At 41.0% G+C, this 25045-nt stretch overlaps 1 pseudogene; it reads left to right on the top strand.

The window, feature by feature from the left end:
- Positions 1-960: 960 nt before the first annotated feature.
- LOC149279570 (tyrosine-protein phosphatase non-receptor type 2-like) lies at positions 961-24181 on the top strand (annotated as a pseudogene).
- The last annotated feature ends 864 nt before the right edge of the window (positions 24182-25045 follow it).

The following is a 25045-nucleotide window of genomic DNA, read 5'->3' as shown; positions in this document are numbered from 1 at the left end:
ACTTTCTGCACCGAAAAGGCACCTGTTTCATTTTCATTACATTCACTATGTTCTGCTTGATTAATAAACTGGTTATGGTCAGGCGAGAACATCGGGCCAACATAAAAAAGATATAAAGTTACAAAAGAGAATGCATGTTACTTTGTAATTGTTTAAATCTGTTAAAAAAAAAAAAAAGATTATTGGGGAGAAGCTGCAGCGAAACACCTCTTCCGCGGTCCGATGTTTTGCTCCACTGGGTACTTGAATGGGTTAGTGGTACAAATATGCTCTCTTTTTAACCAATGGGAGCTCTTTTTGCATTGGGGGTCTCTATAGACCCTCCCCAAGAAATGCTTATAGCTCCAAATCTGGAGCCACTATTGCCGAGTATATTCTGGGGGGATATTTGCAGGAAACGCACAGCGATTTAAATAGGCCTCAGCTCTGATACGCATGAAGAGTTTATACGGGTTTGGGAGGAGGCTGTCAGGATGCTATCACACTTTGCATTATAGGAGCCCAAGTGCCCGGACACATCTGCAGTCACACCTGCGGATTATTCAGCATGAGCCGGAGGTCATCGCGGTTTGTAAAGGGTGCGTTCTTTACCCCCTGTTGCCCACAGTCATAATGGCCGCACGGGTTTTTATACGTGTGTACCTTATTCCCGTGGATGTCCGAAGAGGAGGGGTTATGAGTATTATCCAGGAACCACAGTGGCAGCTCGCTGTTGGTTGGGGCGTTGCTTATATACACCAGTTACAGCATTGATTGCAAGCAAATAAGATCGTTGGGGGGCGGGGCGATAACCGGAAAGGGGTGTGGTTAGGGAGGCTGATTCCGTGGTTTGTGTCGCAGATTAGTGCCGTCGGCTGTTTCTTTTCTCTTCCCGTAGCTGCGGATGTAGTATGGGGAGTTAGCGCGGAAGGAGATGTGGAGTGTATGGTGAGATAGGTGAGCGAGACGAGGTAAGGAGACATGGAGAAGGCGTTCAGCAAGATAGACGAGGAGAACCGCTGGAGTCCGCTCTATGCTGTAAGTATGGCTGTTCCCTGGCACTGTGTGACTGAGGAGTTGCTGGTATTTCTCCTAGCGTGTCATAATGCGGGCTGAAGGAGGTGCTGACATGGAAAGGTGATCTGTTTTACACAGTCGTGTGTGTTAGTGTTAAAGTGTGTGTGTGTGTGTATATATATATATATATATATATATATATATATTTATTACTATTAGTGTGTGATGTGACTAATGAACACCATGGGAATAATTGTGCATATACAGGTGTTTGTGTGTATGTAAGCTCAAGTGGTGGTAATGCTCCTGTGCTGTCATTGTAATACATTCATCAGCTGGCTCTCCTCTCCAGCTATACTGAAGATCTAGGTGATATTTATACTGTAGGTATGATGTCATCAGCATGTGTAAATAACTCTTCCGTTTACGTTATAGTTTGAAAAAGTGTATGGTAAGAGCAGTAAGCATCAAGCTGTCACAGCAGTCCTTATTGCAGGCGTATAGAACATCAGTATATATATATAGTATGGCTGTTATGACATATAGCAATAGAGTGAAGGCATATCATTCTAATGTAGGCTTAAATAAAGTAACTGTTACAATGCATTTTTATGTGCATTGTGTAATTCTGCGCTTCTCTGGTTAGTAAAATATTGTGTATATATTTTATTATTATTATGGATTGACCAATAATATAGTGAATTTTCTCCCCTGTTCTGTAATGGTCCACTTTTTCCTCCTCTGAATTCATTCATTGCGTTTGTGTACCAGCTTTTCTCCGTTGACCTAGTTTAACCTTTAAGGATCTCAGGATATATACTTTTTATTTACGTCAGTTCCGAGGAAATTCTAATGTTTGACTTGTACGAGTCGCTGGACTAGTAGTTATTGTCTTATTTGATAAGAATCTGCGTTATAATATAGAATTCTATATTGCTGCTTACATGTATATGTTTAATGGGCACAGTTTTTTATATATATTCTGGGCTTTCTTAAACAGTGGTAGACGGTTCAGATGATTAGAGTTGCAATGCTGGTTTAAGTGGCATTAAAGAGGTTAACGTAAGCTATAGGTACGTATATGTAGTAGTGAACTGGTGGTTATCTCCTTGTAGAAGAGAAGCCGTATATAAAGTATGGTTACTGTATATGTGAGAGCGACATAATGTTAGTTGCTAATCTAAGGTCTTGTAGCGGGATGGGTTGCGTGGCTGGTCCAACTCAAACATTTTCCCTGGGACCTCTTCTTTGTAATAAATATGTCCTCACCTCGTTGTCGCGTAAGCTCCTTCGCGCAGAGCCCTCCTTACCTTTTAGAAGTCCGATTTATGTGATGCATTGCTCGTAATGCCTGCTTACCCATTGTACAGCGCTGCAGAACATGATGGTCCTATTATAAATTATTAAATCATGAGAAACTAGTGTTTGCTTTTTAGAAGAAGTGTTACGCTGTACATGACCATGTGAATAGTCCATTACAAAACCATCTGGCATATTAAAATAATGGGTTTACCGGAACACAGGTTATTATACTCCAATGTGAAGTGTTTTTATTGGATCTGCAGGGGGTGAGTGACCTGGGGTTACTTTTTCAACTGTAAACACATCCAATCTTGCCAGTGATGATAATTACATCCCATGGTAGTGCTTTGGGACAAACATTATAATCCCGAAGTACATTGTTTTTATGGTAGCCGTGGTAACCAAACATTTGTAATTTTAACTGTCCTAATTGAATTGATATGTATGCTATTTTGTAGATGCTAATGTTAAAACCTCTAACATTATGAGGACCGCAGTTTCCAGGAGTGTACTTAGAAGGGCATCCCCCTTAGTCTGTCCTACTGAGGTAGTAACTGCATCCCCCTGCGCAGGCGCCATGCATGATATGTTAGGGTGCACGGCGAAGGTACACGCGCTATGGTGGTCCGCACGGTCCTTTATTGTATAACTGAGCAGGGGGGGGGAGGGTCTGCTGCCCTAAGCCTAGGTCTAGACCACTCTACAACGTTGACAAAAATTCTTTCTAAACTCTTCTAGTTGGAATAATGTGGCTGCCCTAAACAACTTAACACCTATTAGTTTTGCTGCTTGCAAGCAGAGCCGCTGTCGATTTATTGGTGAGGTTGAAAAGAAGTTTGATATACCCAAACGTCAGTTCCTTTTTTTTAAAGATTAATTTATTCACTGTGTGCAGTAACCTCTTGGTGATCTATTTGTATACCTCTGTTTTATCGCACCCTGGTCCATCTGTGTGGTTTTCGGATCTCATTGCATGTACATACGTTCTGCTTTAACCGAAGGTTCCTCTAGACTGGGGATAGGCTTTGTGTGAACGATATCAATATTGCTAATTATCAGAACAGGGCTGCAGGGAACTTCCGTCATGTTTTTCTGGAGAACTCCCAAGGGCTTGGGTTTCTGATAAACATAATTGCATTTTACAATGAGTGCTAACTACTGTAATTCCTTTAAACACTTTGAGGGGAATTTTATTATATCTGCACTTCCCTTTTAAACATTACCTTAAGGTGTTCGGTGTAAGTCTTGGTTTTATATTGTTACCAGATTGTGTAACACTCAATGTGTTGAATGTCCTTAATTTGGAGAGTTCCACTTCTTGGCACCGATTTGCTTTTATTTCCATGCGCTGCGAATGCTTGTGTTGCATTCAGGTATTTTGTGGCGGAGGCAGTTTTCACGGTGAGGGCAGCTACAAGTAAAATGATTAATGAAGCCCGTAATGTAAACCATTGTTTGTATTAATTCCCAGGTCAACAAAAGGGATCAGGGTTCAATAAACTCCTGAATCCAGATAGCCAAGCAGGCTCTGAATTGTCTGTGTTGTTCCCAAGTTTCTCCATTGTTTTATCCAGCCCTGAAACTGACTGTAGATGCTCTGCCAGTCTAGTGGAGTTTAGACAGGATTTGGCTCTCAAAAGCTTTTCCGTTTTGCTGCATTATGTCTGTTTACTGTCTGTGACAGCAATGTGGCCATGTTATATTTGATAATTGAACATGTTGCGTAGGTTCCACGTGTGGGGGAAATGGCCTTCAGATAGACTGGTAGGTGGTCTGGAGACTCCACACATTTCCATTACTTAGCATTTCATTGCTTACTCGCTTTCTCTCCGTCTCTCCTACCTTCTCTGCCAATGTCTGTCTTTTCCCCCAGCTTCTTCATCCGCTTCTCTCCAGAATTGGTTCCTTTACCCAGACCTCTGGAGTGCTTCCTCAAAAGGGCCAGGCCTATGAGCACACCCTTCCACTGCTTAGAGCAACAGGGGAGAGGCTGTCCCCATGGGAAGTGCTCCAAGAGGCCAGAATATGGCAGATGGGTTTGCAGGGAAGGAGTGTTTCTCCAAAAGAGCGGGGACATTCTCTCCCCTGTTTATCCATTTGGAGGAGTGGGTGGAAGTGCTCCTAGAGGTCTGGTTAACGGAGCTCATACTGCAAAGAAGCAAATGATGAAAGTGGAAGTGACTTGTGATCCCTCATTTCAGCTCTATGATTTTACAGCGACCCACCGTGCATCAGGGATATATACGTCAGACAGGCGGGGGAAACGGCTGCGTTCCCGGGAGTCTTGGCACCTCTGATGTTGGATGTCTACAGGAGCAGTGTTAGTCGCAACATCATATGTGCCTCAACATTGTACTCCCCTTTATACCTGAAAATGTTGGATAATAAGGTGGTTTGGTTCTGTTAGTGGCCATTTCTTATGTATGAGAGCCATCTTTATAAAGTGCTTTGTAGAAAGAGTTGCATTACTATTTTTAAATTTTTTGGCAGGCGTCCCTTATTATCAGACCTGTCCTGCATATAAATCTTATAGGACTGGTACATATCATACGTATCTTTTTTTTTTTTTTTTTTTTTTTTTTTGGTAATCATTAAATGGATACTCATCATATGCCCTTTAATGTGGTGTGCATGGTCCCATAAGATTTTCGTGTTGTCTGTTTTACAAATGCATGGCGACTATTTTGAAGAATCACTCTATATACATTTACCCAGCTCCCTGATAAATGCCACGCAGGACGCGTGTTCAGCGCATCTCCCTGAGCGATATATTCTCTTCCGGTCAGCTCCAGCACTGGCTCAGTGAACACTGCCGGTAGAGACCCCCTGCACACATGCATGGATACTATTCCCATTGGTTTCAGTGGCAGAGTATTCATGTCACTGCTTGGATAGTCTGACCATAGAAGAGGAGGACGTCTGCTTCTTCTGTGTCAGGGAAGAATGTGTATCCTTTAGTGAAGAAACAGATTTAATGCATTACTGCTGTGGATGTTTCCATGTGGACAGACTATATAGAGGTTGAATGTTTATCTACCGTGACCTCCTCTAAGCATTCCTATAAATTGGGGGTTATGGGTTTCTTAGCACACCGGGAGTTATCAGTTCTGAAATATGCTGGTTTAACAATACTCGAGTACAGTGTTCATTGTACCATCTAAATTATGTATTGGTGCAACTGGCACAGTTTTTTTTAATTTCTTTTTAACATGATTTAAGGAGAGTTTTATATTAGTTGGGTTCAAAGCCTGGAATTCATTATCTTCTACTGGAAGTTTTCTCTTTTGGGTTTACAAATAGAGATGTTAGGGACAGACTGGGAGTTAAAAATTGTCCTGCAGCTTTTATGGCCAGCGGCCACTCCAGTGACATGTATGCTTTGCAGCGTGCACACATAAGGACAGGATCTTATGCACAAACTGCAATGCGATGATGTAGAAGGTGCCATCGGTCGCTAGCCCATCTGGCATTTGCCAGGCTGTACTGATGGCTAGACTAGTCTTGAGTGGGAGGATGTTACCCCAACGGTAGACTATTTTGTGACGTTGACCTGCTGACGCATGCTCAACCCAGTGATGCTAACTTAGCCGCAATGACAAAGCTGTTTCATGGATATTGAGCGGAGAGTTACTCGAGACATGGGATCAGCTGCCATTATGTGCAGAACTCACGCTTTTTTTAATGGCTGGCGTGTGTGTGTGTGTGTGTGTGTGTGTGTTGGCCTTCAGTGATGTGCATTGCTCCATCCCCTACACGATTAAATCATTGAGTCCCACATGCATGGTAAAGCATTTGTTTAAAGAGACAGACCATCTGGTTTTATTCAGCGATGAATATCCAGGAAGTATGGTTGCTTTCGCTTTCCTCTTCTTGTTTGCTCTGCTTCGTCAGCAGACATGTTATTTCTCAGCATACTTTGTGTCCGTATTTACGGTCACATTCCATATTTTGATATCTCTGTTTTTAAAGATGCTGTTGACCAGGACATACCATTTTTGATGTAAATATCTGATCCTCAATTCATACACAACTGCAATGTGAAGCCCTTCTATTTGTGAGCAATATTATCCACCAATATCGGTACCTAACAATAGTAAATTCACTTCCATATTATTAATGCCCACAAATTTAGGAAACAAAAAATGAAAACTGCAAGTTATTCCCATAAAACTGATTTTGATAAAACATGAAATGACTGTAAAATCGCCGGTTGTGCCAGAGCAATACAGCCAGGTAAATCTGGGGCTGCCATGTTTGGTGACAAACTGTAGCTCCTTGGAATTGGCACGATTGTCAAATCAAGCTACCTCGGTGTGATCTGCTCTTCCGGTTTTCAGTTAACAAGGAAAAACAGACATTTTTAACTGGAGTAGGGCAGGAAACTATACTGTCCCACAATTACTGGCCCTGTACGGATTGTGATTAATCATTAATTTCCCACGCAGCCCACAAAGTGGAGTCATGTCTAATTTGTATTAATCCTAAATCTTCTGTAGAAAATAAAGGTAGACTTGCCATCAGCCCCACACGTGTGTGTGTGTGTGTGTGTCTCTTTCTGCATTTTTACCCTGAATTGGCATTATTTTGCCATAGTCTTTAGAGGATTGGAAGTGGAATAAACTGGTTTTAGTGTTTTCAGGGTTTTGTCAACCAAATGATTTTCTGTTAATGGATATTACACAGTCCCTTAATATTCCCTTGTGTATAATATATGTATATAATCTGTAATGTGTATGATAGCTATGTGTTCCTTTTCAATTTATAGTGTGGTCCATTTTGCAAATAAGTTCTACAGAATTTTCCCCGCATATTTGGACCCAGCTAAATATCATACATGAGATCTGTTCTGCTAAACACACCTCTGTGCAAGTCCTATGCGGTCCTCCGGCACTGGCTCGGTTCTTCATACGGCCAGTCAGTGGCAACAAATAGGTGAAATCCAGGCAGGGAACACTAGGAAGTTCCCAGGTATGCCCTCTCAGGTACATCTCTGGACGCAGCTGCTAGCAATGTCTGTTCCCTGTTCAGAAACTAGTCTTGTGTCGAGTTTGTGATATCTTACTTTTCTTCAGGTGTGGACAGATTCCAAGAGCCGGGTGGGAACCTGCCATCTGGCACACTGGGCAAAGCCTGGTCAGCCAATGGCCAATAGCAGCAGATCAGGTGGCTTGGCATATGCAGCCAACGGCCAAAGTCTGTCCCTGCAGGAAGCCATTGTTACTTTATGTACTTAGCCTGGTATGTTGTTTTTATGGCGGGTCCTAAAAGTACTGAACCATGCTCTCAATTCTACAGATCCTGTGTGCTATACACCATTGATCTTCTGATCAGACCTGTTTGATCTTTTTTTTTTTTTTCTTTTTTCGTCATCATTGCATCAATATATATGAGTCTTTTCCTTTTTTATTTTAGGAAATAAAGTGTAAATCGCCTGTTTCATCCAATAAAATAGCAAAGAATCCTGAAAACAAAAATCGGAACAGATACAGAGATGTTAGTCCATGTAAGTACATTATGTTTCAAATGCATGATTGAAGCAAGCGCATAGAAATGCTTTGTACGCCTACGTAAAAGAACAGTGTTTACTGCTGATTAAAAATGACGTTTTTGTATATTACATAAGATCAAAAATATTCATTCCGAGGAGGAGGTCAAATACCCACCTGTCTGAAGCCATCCTAGCATAATGTATTTATTACGATTTATGCATTTGAAATCCCAACAGTGTTAATTCTGTAACATTGGTTTCTAAAATTAGAATTTGTTGGCAATAAGTGCAGAATACTTATATACTGTGATCTACTTCTGCTTGGTGTGTATTGTTTTATGTTTTTCACAGTGGGTCTTCATAAACAAAAATTGTGTAAGGCAGGAATTAGCTTCCTCCATAATGAGCATAGCTTGATTCATGCGCCTTAACGTTTCCTGACAATTGAATGACACGGTTTCTCAGAAATACACAAAATAAAATGAATTGGTCCCAACTGAATCATGCTGAAAACCAAAATGTGCAAGCCACAAGCGAGGAAACGGTTTGTGCGAAGCACTTTCATTTGAAATCATGGAGGTCCCAGGAGACGGTGGCATCACATTTCTAAAGCATTAATTAAGTGACCCGCAGGGATTCCGCTTGTGTTTTTAAAGCCCTGCCTTAATCTGCCTGATTATTCCCCGGTTTTCTTCCCGTTTTAGAATTCAGTTCGCTAAGGGTCAAGCCAATCTAGATAACGGCTGCCAACAGGCTATTTAACTAGCTCTCTTATACAGAGCACCTCATTAAATGATGGTGCGGTCTGTGGCTGTTCAGAAGGCATCGCTTGGCACAGATTACAGCTGCAATAAGACTCAATGTGATTAAGATTGAGTGTAGTACGCTACATCCTATTAATGACTCGGGGTTTAATAAGATCAATGTATATGTTAATTAGCCTTATGGTGTCTAAACAGTGTTGCGAAATACTAATGTCTACTTGGATAGATGAGTCTGTGATGAAAACATAATGTGAAGCCATCTAATTATAAGGAATATGCTTTTTAACCTTCCAAGTAATCCTGTTCCAAGAAATCATTTGTTTTTCTTGGGGGCTGAGTCAGAGCTGCTTAAGAAACGTATTTTATCTGGTCGTTTGTTCGTAGATGAGCAGATGGGGCTACTTTTGCCTTTCATTTACTGTTCTTTTTGACGGTAACCCTATGCTATCCTTGGCCTCCTTGTGGACATGTCTATCCCATGGTTAATTCAGGAGGTCACACCATGTTGCATAGAAACTAAAGTTCCCTCTTGGATTACCCTTTTTGCTGTTTTAATGCTTTTACCAGAGAGTAATAGGTTGACTCACTAAAACCTCTAGGACACTTGTTTGTTTTGTTCATTTTAAGTAGAATAGTTCAAATAAAGACTTGTGGTTTCAAGTGCCTGACCTTGCTATTTATTACACAGTGCAATCCCTGATGAATGTCTCTGAGATGGCTGAATAACGCATACTTCACACAAGGTGGTCTGTGATTTGCATATGCTTTATACAGGGCCGGTCCAGGTATTCTTGGAGCAGGAGCTCACTGGGTTGGCACTTAATAATGTAAAGTAAGGTCTGGGAGAGGAAACTCCAGCTTTACCCTTTTAAGTGTTTGGTTAAGCTGTAATTCTGAACTTTTGAGTACTGCCATGTACCACCAGTACTCCATCTGCCTTCTCTCCCGGTTTCACAGTTGACCCCTGCCAACACCTTTCTAATGCTGGGGCGCGCTGGCAGTCACTGAAAGGGGCACAAGTCAGGCACCCGGGGCATGTTTCACAGAAAAACACACTTCTAGTTAAAAGGAGGTTGGGTGGAAGCTGTTTGAAGAGTAAACAAAAACTTTTCATTCCTTTTTAATGAACCGATGACAGATAATACAGCATACGTCCAGTTCATGAGTTTTTCAACTGAATAGGATGGCTATCTTTGACACCATGTGAATCCTGACGACAAAATGCTTTTACTTCATTCACTTAAGGATGTAGTCCCTTATTTCATGTAATGTTCACTCTGTCAGCCTTGGCTGTAAAGAGCACCTGACAAGTAAACCGTTTTTCCTAATGTCTGCCTGAGGGGAAGAGGGTAGTTGACATCTTAAATCGTTCCATACTTTCTATGAACTAAAAAGGAATGATCGGCCTGGATTTCAGAAAGGATAACTGAACGTCCAACTATGATGTTTAACCCACATGCCTCTCGGCCTTAGGATCTTACTCGATCAGTTGCTCTAGTAAAGAATTTTCCAACCTTTTTATGCCTAATATCAAATAAAATAAAAAAATGCATTAGGCAAATTTGCATTGGCAAAGCAAAATCATTACTTGCTAACCCAAAGGAACAATGAATTTCCCAGTGCTTTTCTTGGAGGCAAGTCAGAGCCTGCTTGAGACTGGCAGGCTCCTGTAGGAAATGTATCGCTTCTCTCCGTTCCCCTGGTTCTGATCGGGTTCATTGCTTGGGAATATGAGTCATAAGAACAAAAATGCTTTTTTGGGGTGGAAAGCTGGTGCTTTTTATTCGTTTCCAGCTTGTTTTTGAAGGCTGAATATGTCTGAAGGACTGCGTGAACCTCCTAGAGACTTTGGCTTATACTGTGTAAAAGACTTGTTGGCTATAAGCCAGCAGCTTGTACTGGTGATAGCGTGAAGAAATAAGATTAGTTTATTGTCAGTATATTAAATATTCTAGATATAATCACAACTGGACAGGTGATCTGGTTCCCATTTACAGTAAAAAAAAACAAACAAAAAAAACCCAGGGTATATGAAAACTGTAACACAGTATGTTTTTTCTGAGGATTCCATGACCATCTTCTCTGACCCCCAGTCACAAGCACAAAATAATAAGAAATATGTGGCAATCTAGTGATTCAGGCGCCTTCCCGAAAACGTGCAGTAAGTGTACTTTCCATCAATTCCAAAAACTTTGATCAATAAGTGGAAAAATGCGTTGAGCATAGAAAGTAGACTTTTTGGGAAAAACTCATCTTTGTGCATAACGTACGTAAGAAAAAAAAAATAAATATATATACTGCTCCCCTTGGGAATACACTCACATTTGGGTGAGCCTACAAATACCGGGTCAAGTATAAGTAGTGTTTAGAACTTTCATTCCAAGAAATCCAAATTCGAGGTCAGATTGTACATTATAAAAGCGAGTGTTTTTAAATCTTGCAGATGTATACACCCACTATGGCAAATGCAGATCTCATACAGCTTGTGTCTATCTCACACACACAGATCCAGGGCTAGGTTCCGTTACTTGTGATGCCTTTTATTCCGAACACATAATATATAATTATGTGTTAGGAAATGCTAAAATATTCCAGTTGGATTCTATGGAGAACTACCAGTATTTCCTTATTACCAGGACTACGTTGGATCTAACCTGCCATGTCCTTTAAAGACGGTGAATGCTTGCTGGTTGGAACACTGCAGCGTTAATATATATCAAAGTAAACACTTGAATCCATCACCCCCACCAGTGCATCCTAAATCATTCTTTTTTAATTGAGCTTGAAAAATGAGACTTCTGCCCTGTATTCCTCCTCCTCTGCTAGGAATATCAGAAATGTAGATAGCCCCTATTTTATATGTTTATACAAATACAGCTTCCTGGAATATACGCTACTAAAAATAATCCTGTTATGTCTGTAATTAGAAGTGTGTGTGTGATACCTTTTTTGAGGAAGTTGGCTCATTTTGCTTCATTCTTGGGTTTTCTTCTAGTCCTGATTACATACTTAATAAGCCCGAAAGGTACTTTCCAGACTAGAGGAGGAAAAAATATTTTAGCAGGGCAATAAATTAGCCTCCCGTTACGTTGTTTAGCTCATTTAGAAGGTTGGCACTGAAGTCCTTGAACTCATGTTCTGCATATATATAGACGTGTTTTAAGTAATTACAATCAGACTTAAAATACTCCATTAAAACCGCATAGTTGAATGTATAACATTCCAGTTTCTGTTAATTTCAAACAAGTGAAAACTATACCCACATTAAAGCCATTTCCATCCTGCTTGTTAAATTGTGAATTTATGTTGAATTGAGTGAAATGCACATTGTACGCAGTAAATTTGAATACTAGTTCTTAATGGACCATTGCTTTGTTAGTTTCATTAGCCCCCCCACCCCTATATGTGTAGCACTTGTGTGCACTTAATTGTATTTTATACGTTTGTGCCAGAAGGTGCAGTCTCGGTCCCAATGCCTGCCTCGACCCGTCTGCTTTGGAGACCGGAAGCGAGCCAGAGGTCTAAAGCAGGCATTGTGTTTCCTCTATTGGGTCCTCGTTTGCTTCCTTCAAATCATCATTGAGCAGGGCTCTCTTTATCATACACTTGTCATATCCTTTTATATTAACAGAGCATGACATTTAATGTATAGTCCAGAGGCTGGGTTGGCTTAGCTTGGGTCTATACACAGTCTATGCACTATAGCACAGATTAGGAACGTATAGGAAGATAATTGAGCTAAAGACACAAACTCTAGTTTGAAAACGCCTCTATCTGCGAGTATGCCAAAATGATTACACCGTTTGGCACACTTTTTGAGGTGGACAACTCTCATAACCATCATCGGTATTCTAGGTGAGAGTGATGGATGCCAACAAAAGCTTACCAGTCCTATTTCTATTTGTTTGACGGCTGGTTCTATTTTTATTTTTCTTATTATAGCACTGAATCGGTTAATACTTTGATCCCTGTATTATACGGACAGTGACTCGAATACTGGGACGTGGAATAGTTTAATATAAGACCAGTAGGAAAAATATTTATTGGACTGCATGGTTCTTATTTGTTTCTACTGAACAACCCAATGTTTAGACAGCTGCACTCAACCATGGAAGGTGTGATTTTAGGATTAAGGAGACACTCTACACTTTAACCCCTTCGCGACCTTTGCCGGTTCAGGACCGTCATGACATGAAGGTCACTAAATGACCTTTGACGGTCCTGAACCGTCAAAAAGTAAAATAAGCTTAGATCAGGAGGCATCCAGCAACACCAAACACTTACCTCTGGGTGGGCTGTGACTGCTCCGGAGAGCGGTCACAGCCGCAGCTGCCGGTGCTCTTCGCCATCAGCAAGATGGCGGCCGCCCTGTAAAAGAAACGAACAAGTTTTTAAAGTTCGCTAGATGGTCTAGAGAACTCTGGCTCCACTTGCAGGTTGAATACAGGTACTGCATTCAACCATGCAAGTCAATGGAGCCCAGCTTTCTAATCACAATGTGATTAGTAAAATATATAAAAAAAAAAAATATGGAAAAAATTAAAAGTGCTAACATTTAAAAATAATTATGCAGTGATGTCACTAGATGAACCATCCAGTACCAGCAAAATGTGTAAAAAAAAAAAATAAATAATTAAAAAAATAAAGTTTATTATTTTGAGCAAGTGCTAAAATTTCTCAAAAATCTCAACAAAGAGTTAAAATAAAAGCACTTCAAATACCCAAGGGGTGTCTAATATAAAAAAAAATGGCTGATGGGGTAAATTGGAGTGGCTGAGCTCAAAGATAGGGCATAGGTACAGACTTTCCAAAATGGACAAAAAAAAGCGCACTTCCCAAATGTGGCATTTTAAATCTCAAACAACCCGACAAACCCATGCATGTCGGGTATCACTGCACTCAGGAGATGTTCCTGAACACACATTGGGGTGTTGTTTGACAGTGGCATATACCAGAACCTGTATATCTATAACTAAAGTACAATTTGTGTGAAAAAAAAAATTACTATTACAAAGTTTGACAAAGTGTAGTTGTATAATTGGTGCATGGAAAGGGTTAAAATAACAGCATTTGGAATACCCTGGGGTGTCTAGTTTTTGGAAATCATAAAACGCTGCTTGTACTTATTGCCCTATAACTTACAAAAAACAGCAAAAAAACATAAAAACATTGGGTATTTCTAAACTCAGGACAAGTAGTAGAATCTATTTAGCTAGTTTTTTTTTACTTGCTTTTTTAGGTGAGTAAAAGATTTTTCAAATAAGTCATAAAATGTGTTTTTTTTTCAATTTTTCACCATGTTTTTTTTATTTTTTTTATAGTAAATAAGATGATACGATCAAAATAATGGTATCTGAAGAAAGCCCATCTTGTCCTGAAAAAAACAATATATAACTTATGTGGGTACACTAAATGGGTGAGGAGAAAATTACAGCTGAACACAAGCACCACAAAAGTATTAAAACAGCCTCGGTCCCACAGGGTACAAAACGAAAAATGAGCCCGGTCCTTAAGGGGTTAAGGCATATATGATAGCTGTGCACATTGAATTTTTGTTGTCCCTTTTGCAAATGAATTGGGGATTTCCACAGAACCTCCCCATATGCCCCTGCTAGTTGCTGTGCAGGAGATGTGTTGGCTGCACCTAATATTGATTTCAATTGAATCGCTTTTCTGTTGCTAAATGGCTCCTTCAATCAGCCAGACCTTGCCAAGTGCTTCTTCTTTAGATGGGATGTCTGAGACTGTAAAATGTCCTTTAATCGCATGCTAGGAGGGCCTTGCACTAGAGCCCCGTGCGAGACTGTTTTCTTAATCCAGCTCCCACTGAATTTCTGACCATTACTGCCCACTCCTGTTCGCGACATGTGTCCAATCCCGCCCGCTCCAGCAACGTGTCCAATCCTGCCTGCTCCCGCAAACGTTCGGTCACAGCTTTTAGAGATAGTGAAGAATTTAATTCCCTCCTTCAGATACTCATTCATTCCCTCAATCACGCATACTCGTTCATGCAAACTCCCCCACCCCCTTACCTGAACCGCAGATCTCCCTCGCACCCCCGCAAGGGTGCCTTTGCGTTGCTACCACACAGCGTCTCTTCTCTTGTCCTGCCCAGGAGAAGCAGGAACGGAGCAGAGACATGTGAAGTCACGTTACTTCACGTGACTCTGCTGGGTTCCTGGGCGGAACGAGAAGAGAAGCTGTGTGCGAGCAACGCGAAGGCAGCCTTGCGGGAGTGCAAGGGATTACTGGGACTGGCAGGTACATTGTCTGACCGCCCGCAACACCCAACAAATCGCCCGCAAGTTTATTTTTTACGGGACCCACATACCGATGCAGTCCTCTACCTTGTACTTCCTGCGTTCACATGAATTAATCGGTTAGTGTGCATGTATGTGTGTATGTAAATATTGTAGTGACTGCTGTATCGATTACAGTCATATTTAGTGTATCAATTTTATTGGCTTCTGTGATCATAAAGCCCTGAGATATATCCAAGCCCTTTCCTTGAATCTCTGAGTTTGTAGTAAGTTGGCAGTGACTTTCACTATAGACTTTATTTTCTATCCAAATAGACCTTTTATTTAAGTACAGTAAAGCGTATTTCATATTCACTACCTTTTTTACATTGTGAATATTCTATCTAACAGATGCATTGTAAGCCCTATATAGCTATAGATTGGTTCATCTTCTTTCTGCCAGAAAGTGCTCATTAATAATTATAGCTGTATTAACTGGTCAGGCACTGATCGGGAAGAAATGTAGAAACCCTTTGTTATCTTAATTTTATTATCTTTACATTGTGATGGCCAATGTAATATGCACTCTTTTAAAAAAATGCATTTTTTAATGCTGTAAGTATAATATATGTATATGGAGCGTGTGTTTTATTTTTAATTAAAAAGCCATATGGCCCCGGATGAGAATGCTGTACATAGATTTAGGAATGAGGATATAAAAGTATGACTGTATATGTAATGCAGAATTTCGATAACCCTTCTGCGTTTACTTGAACATTGGTTTTCAGGAGGGTCGCACTTCTGTAGCTGGGGCAGTCATTCAGTGCTTGTATTCTGTCTGTGGAATCCCATGGACCGTACCTGTACATTTCCCATTTCTCTTAGAAGGTCCCGTTTTATTTGTGAAGGCTTTCCTGTAAGCCCGTGGAAATAGCTGATGAGTGAATCATGGGTCTTTGTGGTTTTCCGGTAAGAATTGAATGTGATTTTGCTCCCTCGGTGAATAGAATGCCAGGCCAACTCATGGGAAAATAGAACAAAGAAGCCTGTCTCGCTGGCATTGAGGCAACTAGCAAACACATAGCAACTACTGACAACAAAGCGCTGAATAATTAAGACGATCAATATATTGAATTATTCAATCTTAACATTTCATAGAAGTGATGTAATTATCTGAGCGTCTGTAAAGGCAGGAAAACCAGTTTATTCACTGAAGAAAGTTGTTTTAACTCTCATTTCACTATAAAGGGGAACTACTGGTTTCTCTGTTAAGGGCTGAGCTGGCCCTGTATACTGCATAATTCAGTGAGGAGACTCACTGACTAACCTATACATTATACAAGGCCAGCCAGGCTCTTTCTGCAGCAGAAGCTCACTGTGCTGGCCCTTCATAATGTATAGTGAAATCAAGCATCGGAACCTCTTCCAATTCTCCCTTTAGTGAATAGCCCCAATGAGTGGTATGGTGTCATTATGTGGGTCGCAATGTAGAATTAGCGTGTCAGTAGTCTGTGCATTGTTTTTACACCCTGGTTATAGTATAGCTTGAAATCACGCCCATGTTTCATTCTACATTATTCACATGCATTTGGTTGGTTGCATTGATTATACAACATGCCAAAGGAGAGTACTCTTTTGAACAATTTGCGGACCTGCACTCCTTCCAAATATGTGGTGTTTTTTGTTTTTGGTGTTTTTTTTTTCTTCAACAAGTGTAAATATGATTGCTTACTGAGGAGCTCCTGGCAATACATACTCATTCTCGCACAGCAACTCTAAAACGTACCCTCCAACTTAACATACCCTTATCTCTCCCTAATGGCTGTTCGAGCAGCCATGCTTTATGGGTTGTACCTCTTTGTGATTCCTAAAAGCTAGGAAGTTTCTAGCCCTGGGTCAAGCAAAGGAAAAAAATGGATGGAGTAGATGGCTTATCTGTCATTGTATTCTGTTTTTCTACATAATAGGCCTTGAAGCTTCTAACCAATGGGGATTACATGATGCAGCTAATTCATGTGCAGGGCTATGTATCGCTCAAACTGATAATTGCTTATAAACAATGTGGTTAGCCAGTTATTTTTATTTTGGTTTCCCTTTTTATTTGCTTAGCTGGTTCTCATGAATTTTTGTGTCGTCGGTATCACCCGTAGTTCATCGACTTTACTTTTAAGTTGTGATCTGTTTTTCAGATGACCATAGCCGTGTTAAGCTTCAGAATGTGGAAAATGATTATATCAACGCCAGTTTTGTTGTTGTTGAGGAAGCTGAAAGAAATTACATTCTAACCCAGGTAAGAGCAATTGCAGTATAACATAGCCTTGGTCAGTTCCTGCCTTTATCCATGTGACGTGACTTTATTCGACGCCTTTTTCGGTTACCTACCACCCTCTCAGTAATTAGATAACACGTGAGATTGTATTCAGTTTTTCTTTATATCAGTTATTTAACCCCTTCATGACACATGATGTATAATTACGTCATCCAAAACATGCTCTAGATCAGGGTTTTCCAAACTGCATCTATGTAGACCCTGCTGAAACCTCTGAGCTCAGCAGCACAAGTGATCAAAATAAAAAGAGGGAGCTGACTTTCTGTGCAGTCTAGTTGCCCATGCATGCGGGGTATTTCTGTACTCTGGGGGTGTTGCTCAATATAAATCATAAATTGTTTTGGTACTTGCACATAACTTGGATATACATAACTATGAAGATATTCCATTCAAATTAGCCGTTTCCAGCTACAATAGTCATTTTCAACATGAACAACGTCTGCACTTTATTTCTCATCCATTTCATGTTTTAATGGATAAACTAGACTTTCGTTCCAAAACAAGGCAATCTTTAGGTGGCCCCAAACTTTTTAATGGTAGGTTATGTGTGTATATAATTTGGGGGGGTAAGCTAAACAACTTGGTGGGAAATCACAGTTGAATGAAGACCGCATAGGTGCTAAAAATGCTCTGGTCCTTGAGTATAAAAACATGCAAAGACTTTCCAAAGGTGTGTTAAGGTCACTCTTGCTTAGCTGGGCTTTCCACATGGGCCAAAATTTACCTGGCCTCCCTTTTTAAGCACAAGAATAGGGTCATGAGCATTAGTGGTGCTCCTCCACGGGGTTAATGGGGCAAAAGGTTTAAAGAGACCTGAGGTAAGGGACATCCATTATCTTTATCAAAAACATAGCAGATGAAGGGCAGTCTAAAAATTATTGAAGCAGTGCGAGCCAGCGACGGATATAGACAGGCGCTTCTTGATATGATAATGCTACAGAATGCTGGCTAAACACCAATATATTTTTATGATGGTGTCCCATTTAAAGCCCTTCACTAGAAAAAGGCTGTCCCCGAGAGACTGCTTTACATTTACAAATGTAACCGGTTCAACTGGCAGGATTAGTACCTTTTTAATATGCAGGGAGCCAAAATGATTTCTGCATTAACATGTCTTGATATGAAACGCTGATCTCGTGTGGACGGCATACTGATTTGTAAGTTACATGCAAACAAGTCCAAGCCGTGTTTACAGAATAGACACGTGTGCAAATTTCCGACCCACTTCTGCAATACCCAAACTTCCTAGGAATATTCAGTTTGTTCTTTCCTCTGGCCTGTAATAGCTTTGCATATTTCAGTGCTTGGCGAACGTTATGTTTATGTAGCAGGAATTACCAGTAAATACAAGGGAATATGGGTATTTCGGGCTTTTTTTTTTTTTTTGGTAGGAATATAGCTGCACATTTTAATCATTTTAGTTGTTTGGTTTTTTTTACGCATTGAAGCCCAAAACGATTACGTGACTGCAAGACAGAACTGATATGTAGAAATAGAAACGATCTATAATTTGACGTAACTTCGGAGTCATGTCAACGGCTGCGGGCTTTCAAATTTATTATGCTAGATTTTCAATAGAAAAGCATGGACTGTGCCTCCTGGGTGTCATAAATATTAATATATGTCTGTGAACATCACATTTGATGCTTACATTGGAGAGAAATGTGTATGTAATCATACGTATTCATAAGTGTTAATATACATAAAGCATATACTGTACATTACGCTCGCCCTTTGAGCTTATTGATCTCCGAGCATCACAAGGCATGATAAAATCAAGTGCGTCTAGTGCCGAGTGATCTCTATCCGTGCTCTTAGCGTTTCCTTGGTATTTTCTGTTAGTGTGGTTTATTTTCGTGTGGATATTTTGTGTTCCAAGAAAATGTAATCCACTGTGTTGAGTGCTGTGCCTTCATCTTTCTTGAAGCTCGAGGTATTCTTAAGAACCCATCAGTATTTCATCCATGTTTGCTTCACCAATATTTTCTTATAGTGATATTATTTAGATTGATGCTAGCACAATCATTATTTTACACTCAAAGTATACTGATGAGGAATGTAACAATCATTAATGGTCGTTCTGGCTCTGTTATAGGATATTTTTATTGTGAAGTATGTTATCTTTACAGTCTTCCTACCAGGCCGTTCGGGAGATACGCTTAAACAATATTTAATACATAGTCCCGGGATGGCTTGGTCTTGCCATGCTGACGAGCGAGCCTATGTTTAAACGGCAATTCGGCAGAATTAATGTGTGATTCTATTTACGGTTACAGCAGAACTGATGTGAATGTACGTCCACCTGTCTGTTCACTCACACAGGGCCCGCTTCCCAATACCTGCTGTCATTTCTGGTTAATGGTCTGGCAACAAAAGAGTAAAGCAATCGTAATGCTGAACCGAGTCATTGAAAAGGATGCGGTAAGTGTAATGTTCCGTGTGTTTTCTCAGAAGTATCTGCACGCTGCCAGAAATAATCAGTTTCAGATCTCCATCTGGGGAAAAGCTGCATCTGTGATCTGCCTAGCAGCAGCGTGCAGGATTTCCTGGCCTTGACGGCATTCAAATCGTGTCGCCAATTACAGTCATTTCTACTCAGCTGCAAATTGGCCACCACGTTGGTTTCAACCACAACTCGCTGCCTACATATGGCTCACGGGTTTCCTGATATTCCTGGCTGAACAGAATCTGAAAATCCCTCAACAGGTGTTGGGTGTCCGAGAACCATCTATCTGTCATTCATCCATCCTTCCATCTCTCTAATCCATCTCACCAGCAGAGTCTGTAGTGCTGTCAAAATAAGGGAGATGGAAGAAGAACCAAAACAAAGGGTTTTCATCATGGATAACTGACCCTTTAATGTGTTTTGGTTTTTTGACATTAATGTTTCATGTATATATAAATAATAAGTGGCCATAACAAGGGTAATAAAACAGATGCAAAAGTATGGCCACCCTAGCCATAGATAAGTTCCTTGGGTTGTATGAGCATTATAGTTCCACGAAAGCTGTAGAGCTATTGGTTGGCCAGTAGAGAACGATAAAGGCATTTATATGAACTAGTTTAGTGATCCAAATCCTGTCTGTCTTGCTTATATTGTCCCCTTGCGTCTTCCAGGGAAGGTGACGGTCGCTTTTGTTGTTGCAGGTAAAGTGTGCACAGTACTGGCCTGCTCCGGAGGAAGAGGTTTTACTCTTCAAGGAAACGGGGCTTTGTGTCAAGTTATTGTCGGAAGACATCAAATCCTACTACACCGTTCGAGTGCTACAGTTACAGAATATTAACGTGAGCTACCTTTATTATCTTCTGCTTGTGACATGCCCCCCCCGACACCTTACATTTTACTTATTCCAGGTTTTTGGTTTTTTCTCACCCTACTAAAATGTCATTAAAATAAAATTTTACAAAAAAATACCACTAAAGGAATTGGCAAGGTGTTTTTCAATGAGTTTGAGGTTGTTTGTTTTCTGTTTCAGACTTCTGAAGTAAGAGAAATTTACCATTTCCATTATACTACCTGGCCGGACTTTGGAGTCCCCGAGTCCCCAGCCTCTTTCCTAAACTTCCTGTTTAAAGTGCGAGATTCGGGCTCCTTGGGCCCCGCGTACGGACCCTGTCTTGTACACTGCAGTGCCGGGATAGGACGCTCCGGAACGTTCTCGTTGGTTGACACGTGTCTTGTACTGGTAGGTTGTTTTTAGACATTATTTTTGGCTATATCTATCCCCAATACTGTATTTTTTGTGATATTATAATCCAGATTTATTTTTAAAAAAGCATACTGGTTGCACCAAATATTCCAGATTTTAATATACATTATTTTGATAGTATGCTGTTTTCTATTAGTCTGCATCACCGTAGGGGGATTTTTAAATGAAGTGAGAAATGTTCTAGTTTAAAATAACTTTTTGTGCCGTTCCTCTTTTTGTTGTGTTCGCTTCATCACATGCCTGACTTGACAGCTGTTGGTTATCTCTGTTGGAAAAACACATGACTGATTACATAGGCTGAGCCCTTCCTCCAAATGATTTAATGCTTTGAAAATCCTGCTGTGTGGGTTTTTTTTCAATCATGTCATCATCATCGAAAACTAACATTGCAATAAAAGAACAGATTTTTGTTTAGACGTGGTTAACCGTTTGTTGCTTTGATTTGTACCATACCAAAAAGGCAATTGAAACTAAACAAAATCGGCCTGTACAGCACGTAGAAACACGTTCGGTGGCAGTACCTATTCTTGTTCTACACGATTGTCGTGTGCATTCGGGATATGGCGTCCACAGACTTCATCTTTCGCTTGGACATCATTTCCTAATTTACTGGCTTCTGACGGTGCCTTTTGTGTTCTTGATAGATGGAAAAACGAAAGGATCCATCTTCTGTAGATATAAAGGAAGTGTTGCTGAATATGAGACACTATCGGATGGGACTAATTCAGACCCCGGGCCAGCTCCGATTCTCCTACATGGCTGTCATCGAGGGGGCAAAGTACATAATGGGCGATTCAAGTCTACAGGTGGGTGTGCAATAAAACATGTATTGGGAGTATCCTAGTAGAGCCCTGCACGGGACTGCTTTTTTAATCCCGCTCCCGCTGTTTTTAATCCCGCTCCCGCAATGAGGGTGTTCCGCTCCCGCCACATTTGTGGCCAATCCTGCCTGCTCCCGCCACATTTGTGGCCAATCACGCCCGCCTCCTTACCTGATTTCCCGCGCAGTCCCGCAAGGCTGCCCTCGAGTTGTTCCCTCACAGCGTCTCTTCTCTTGCTCCGCCCAGGAACAAGGCGGAGTCACAGGAAGTGACGTCACATCACGTGACTCCTCCTTGTTCATGGGCGGAGCAAGATAGGAGACACTGTAATGCAGCGAGAAGGCATCCTTGCGGGACTGCGCGGGATTACCGGGACCCGCAGGTACAGTGCCTGACCGCCCGCAGCCCCAGCAAGGCCGTCCGCAAGTTTTTGGGCGGGACCCACCTCCCAATGCAGTCCCCTATATCATAGCACTTCGGAGTAGGGGGTTTAAAGATGCTTTGTGTGTTTAACAAAAGTGGTTTAAATTATAGCCAAAAATACACTGGATGTTACTAAACTGCTTATTGGGGGTGTGACGTTACAACTTCACAATCTCTCTCTGGATAGATCATGTAGTTTACGTTCCATATGAAATGCATATAAAAGCTTGTAGATGGGTGGCTATTTTTGGAGGTCTTTGTTTCGGTTTCCTTCATTCCGAGTCAGAGTGATTTTGTGAAGGATATGCGTTTAGCTGCCTGTAACCACAACCTGACCCTTATTTAAATGAGTTTCTGTGAGTGTATCATTTTCATCCTTCACGTAAACGAAATCCACGTCCGTCTATAGCAGGGGTGGAGTTGGTTAGAATCACATCTAATTGGTTTCAATCATGATTGAAACATCATTTTAAATTGTCAAATTAAATAGCATTAGAGGTACACACTCAAATAAAATAATGATGCTAAAACAATATTAAACCATACATTATTGCTCTTGGTTAACTCCATTATCCCTGTTATGATGCATGTTGCTTCATCTGTAACAAATGCAAAGCCAACGAAGGATGAAGTCTCCAGGTGCAGAATTGCTCCTCAAGCCTGACATTGCATATCGCCTCTCCCTTGGATTCCGAAGCAGATCCGATGTCCGCACATGTACCCTACAGAGAATTCAAAGAAGCTGCGTGTAACACACATGCAACGTGAACCGCTGTACCTTCTTCACATACAGCTTAATTCGGGGAGGCAGGGTCTCCAGCGACACTTTTGTTTGGGCTCTGTGTGTCTTGGTAGACTTCATGGTATTCACACGGTTTGAGACAAGGATCAGCCAAGTTTTAGGAGAAAATGTCATTGGACGGCCAGTTAAACTGGACAAAGTTTTTGATTGCGGATTATTAGTCTTGATCAGCATTAATAACACTCTCGCCCGGTTTTCCTGTTAAATGCGTGTTGGAGTTGAGTGGAATTTACTGCATGCAAATAGGAATAGGCATTCACTAGTTATGGGAGTTTGAAAATAAGACTGCTGTAGCACTGGTGCCGGCGGTTTAAAACTTTCTGATCTCAAATAATGTGATTCTTTCTATACCTAAAACTATGCTGCTATGTGACGGTCCGGGGCAGACACTTGGACCTTCTTTTGTAGTCTTTGTATGATTTTTGGCTTTTCATAGTGCTTTTGTTTCCGTAAATGACCCAAGTCTGCATAAGTATCTGTTTTGTATGCTAATCACCGTTTCTTATGATTTGCAACCCAGAATGAGTGGCGAGAACTTTCCAAAGAAGATCAATCTCCCAAAGCAGACAGCTACCCCTCACTTCAAAGACAGGCTGGGGAGAGGTTCAATGGGAACAGGCTTTCAACGGAAGAGCAAGGACCAACGGCGAAAAACTCTGAGCCGTGCTTGAAACCTCAGGCTGGTGTCGATGGAGATCCAGACAGGTAAAATGAATGTATTCCTATTGTTACCCCCCTACACACCAAGGGTACTTTTGTCTTTTATATGAGTGTTTAATGTTGAGAAGATTAGAGCTTCTAGCAGCTCCATAGTGCCATTCATGACTCTGCTTAGGGCCTCCCTACTTCATAGTTTATGCACTTAGACCTTTAACGACTTCAATGCATATGATCCCTTCTGATAGCACTCACTTGCACTATAGTAAGTACTTCTATGTCTGTTTTCCTACACCCTTTATGTATTTCAATTTCTTCATGTCAATGATACAATTTTGGTCTTCTATTATCTGCTACCCCCGACAAAACTGTCTACCACTGCATCGTTTGTGTGTGTGTGTGTGTGTGTGTACGTATATCATATAATATACTTTTATTTACTTTAAATACACAGTAAGCTCCGAAAAAGGCAGCGTGACGACCGGAAAGCAAACACAGCACAGAAGGTGCAGCAGATAAAGCAGAAGTTGAATGAAGTGGAACGGAAAAGAAAAAGGTGGTTATACTGGCAAGCTTTTGTCATTCCAATTGGGTTGGCTTCCGTTGTGTTAACAGGAGCATATGTCTGTTGGAAAGTGTATTCTCCTTGACTAATTGGTGCTAGTATGGGTGTGCGGAGCACCCGTTCCCTAGGTGCTGTGACTGGTGCAGAGACTCTCCTGTGAGTGGGGTGCGTGCTTACAAACGGGGCGCACTCTGTCTGATGTCTTTTCCATCTCAGGACGTCTTGGAGTCGCCCTGTTCCCAATTGAAGCTGCTGCTTTTTGTACAGTCGACAAATGGTACATTTTTATGTCTTTCTGTACTTGTTTATTCCACCTCATTTGGTCAAATATTGTCAGTGTGTTGAGGTTTGAAAAGGTTGCCTCGCGTGTCTATGTGAAATTCGTGTATGTGCTCACTGTTCACGAGGGTTTCACTGCAGATCATTGTCCACCGGCAGGATGTTCATCAGGATGTATCCGCCGTGTCTCGGTCAATAAATCCAGTCAAGAGCCTGGAAAATGAGAGTTCCAATTCCTCTTGGTGTCGCTTGGCACACACTGCTAATTTCTTGCTGTATTTGACTCAGACTTTTTCATATCCAACACAAAGTGTTCAAGGGCCTGCATTCTTAGTAATGATGGAGCGGAGTGACTTCTTCACCATTGACTCCCTTAAAATCCCTTCGCGGTAGATGCACACAAGGACATATCCTAAGGGTTTAGGAAAACAAACTCGACTCTAGAACCTGTTCAGACCTTGTACTCGTCATAAGTTTAAAAAAAAAAAAAAAAAAAGTTGAACAAATGTAAATTTTTGTGTAATCCAGACCCGATTTACATTCCAATGTGTGTTCTAGTCAACTTACTGACAACGTGACCCATTCAAGTAAACAAGAAATATGACAAAGGCCCGTGCTTGTTCCATACATGGCATCCGTAGTCTGCTGGGATGCAGTTATTCCATATTTT

Source organism: Sceloporus occidentalis, unplaced genomic scaffold (genome assembly GCF_023333645.1).
Source record: "Sceloporus occidentalis isolate IW3139 unplaced genomic scaffold, rSceOcc1.0.p SCAF_162, whole genome shotgun sequence".
NCBI lineage: Eukaryota > Metazoa > Chordata > Lepidosauria > Squamata > Phrynosomatidae > Sceloporus > Sceloporus occidentalis.
This window is presented reverse-complemented; position numbering and strand designations above follow the sequence as displayed.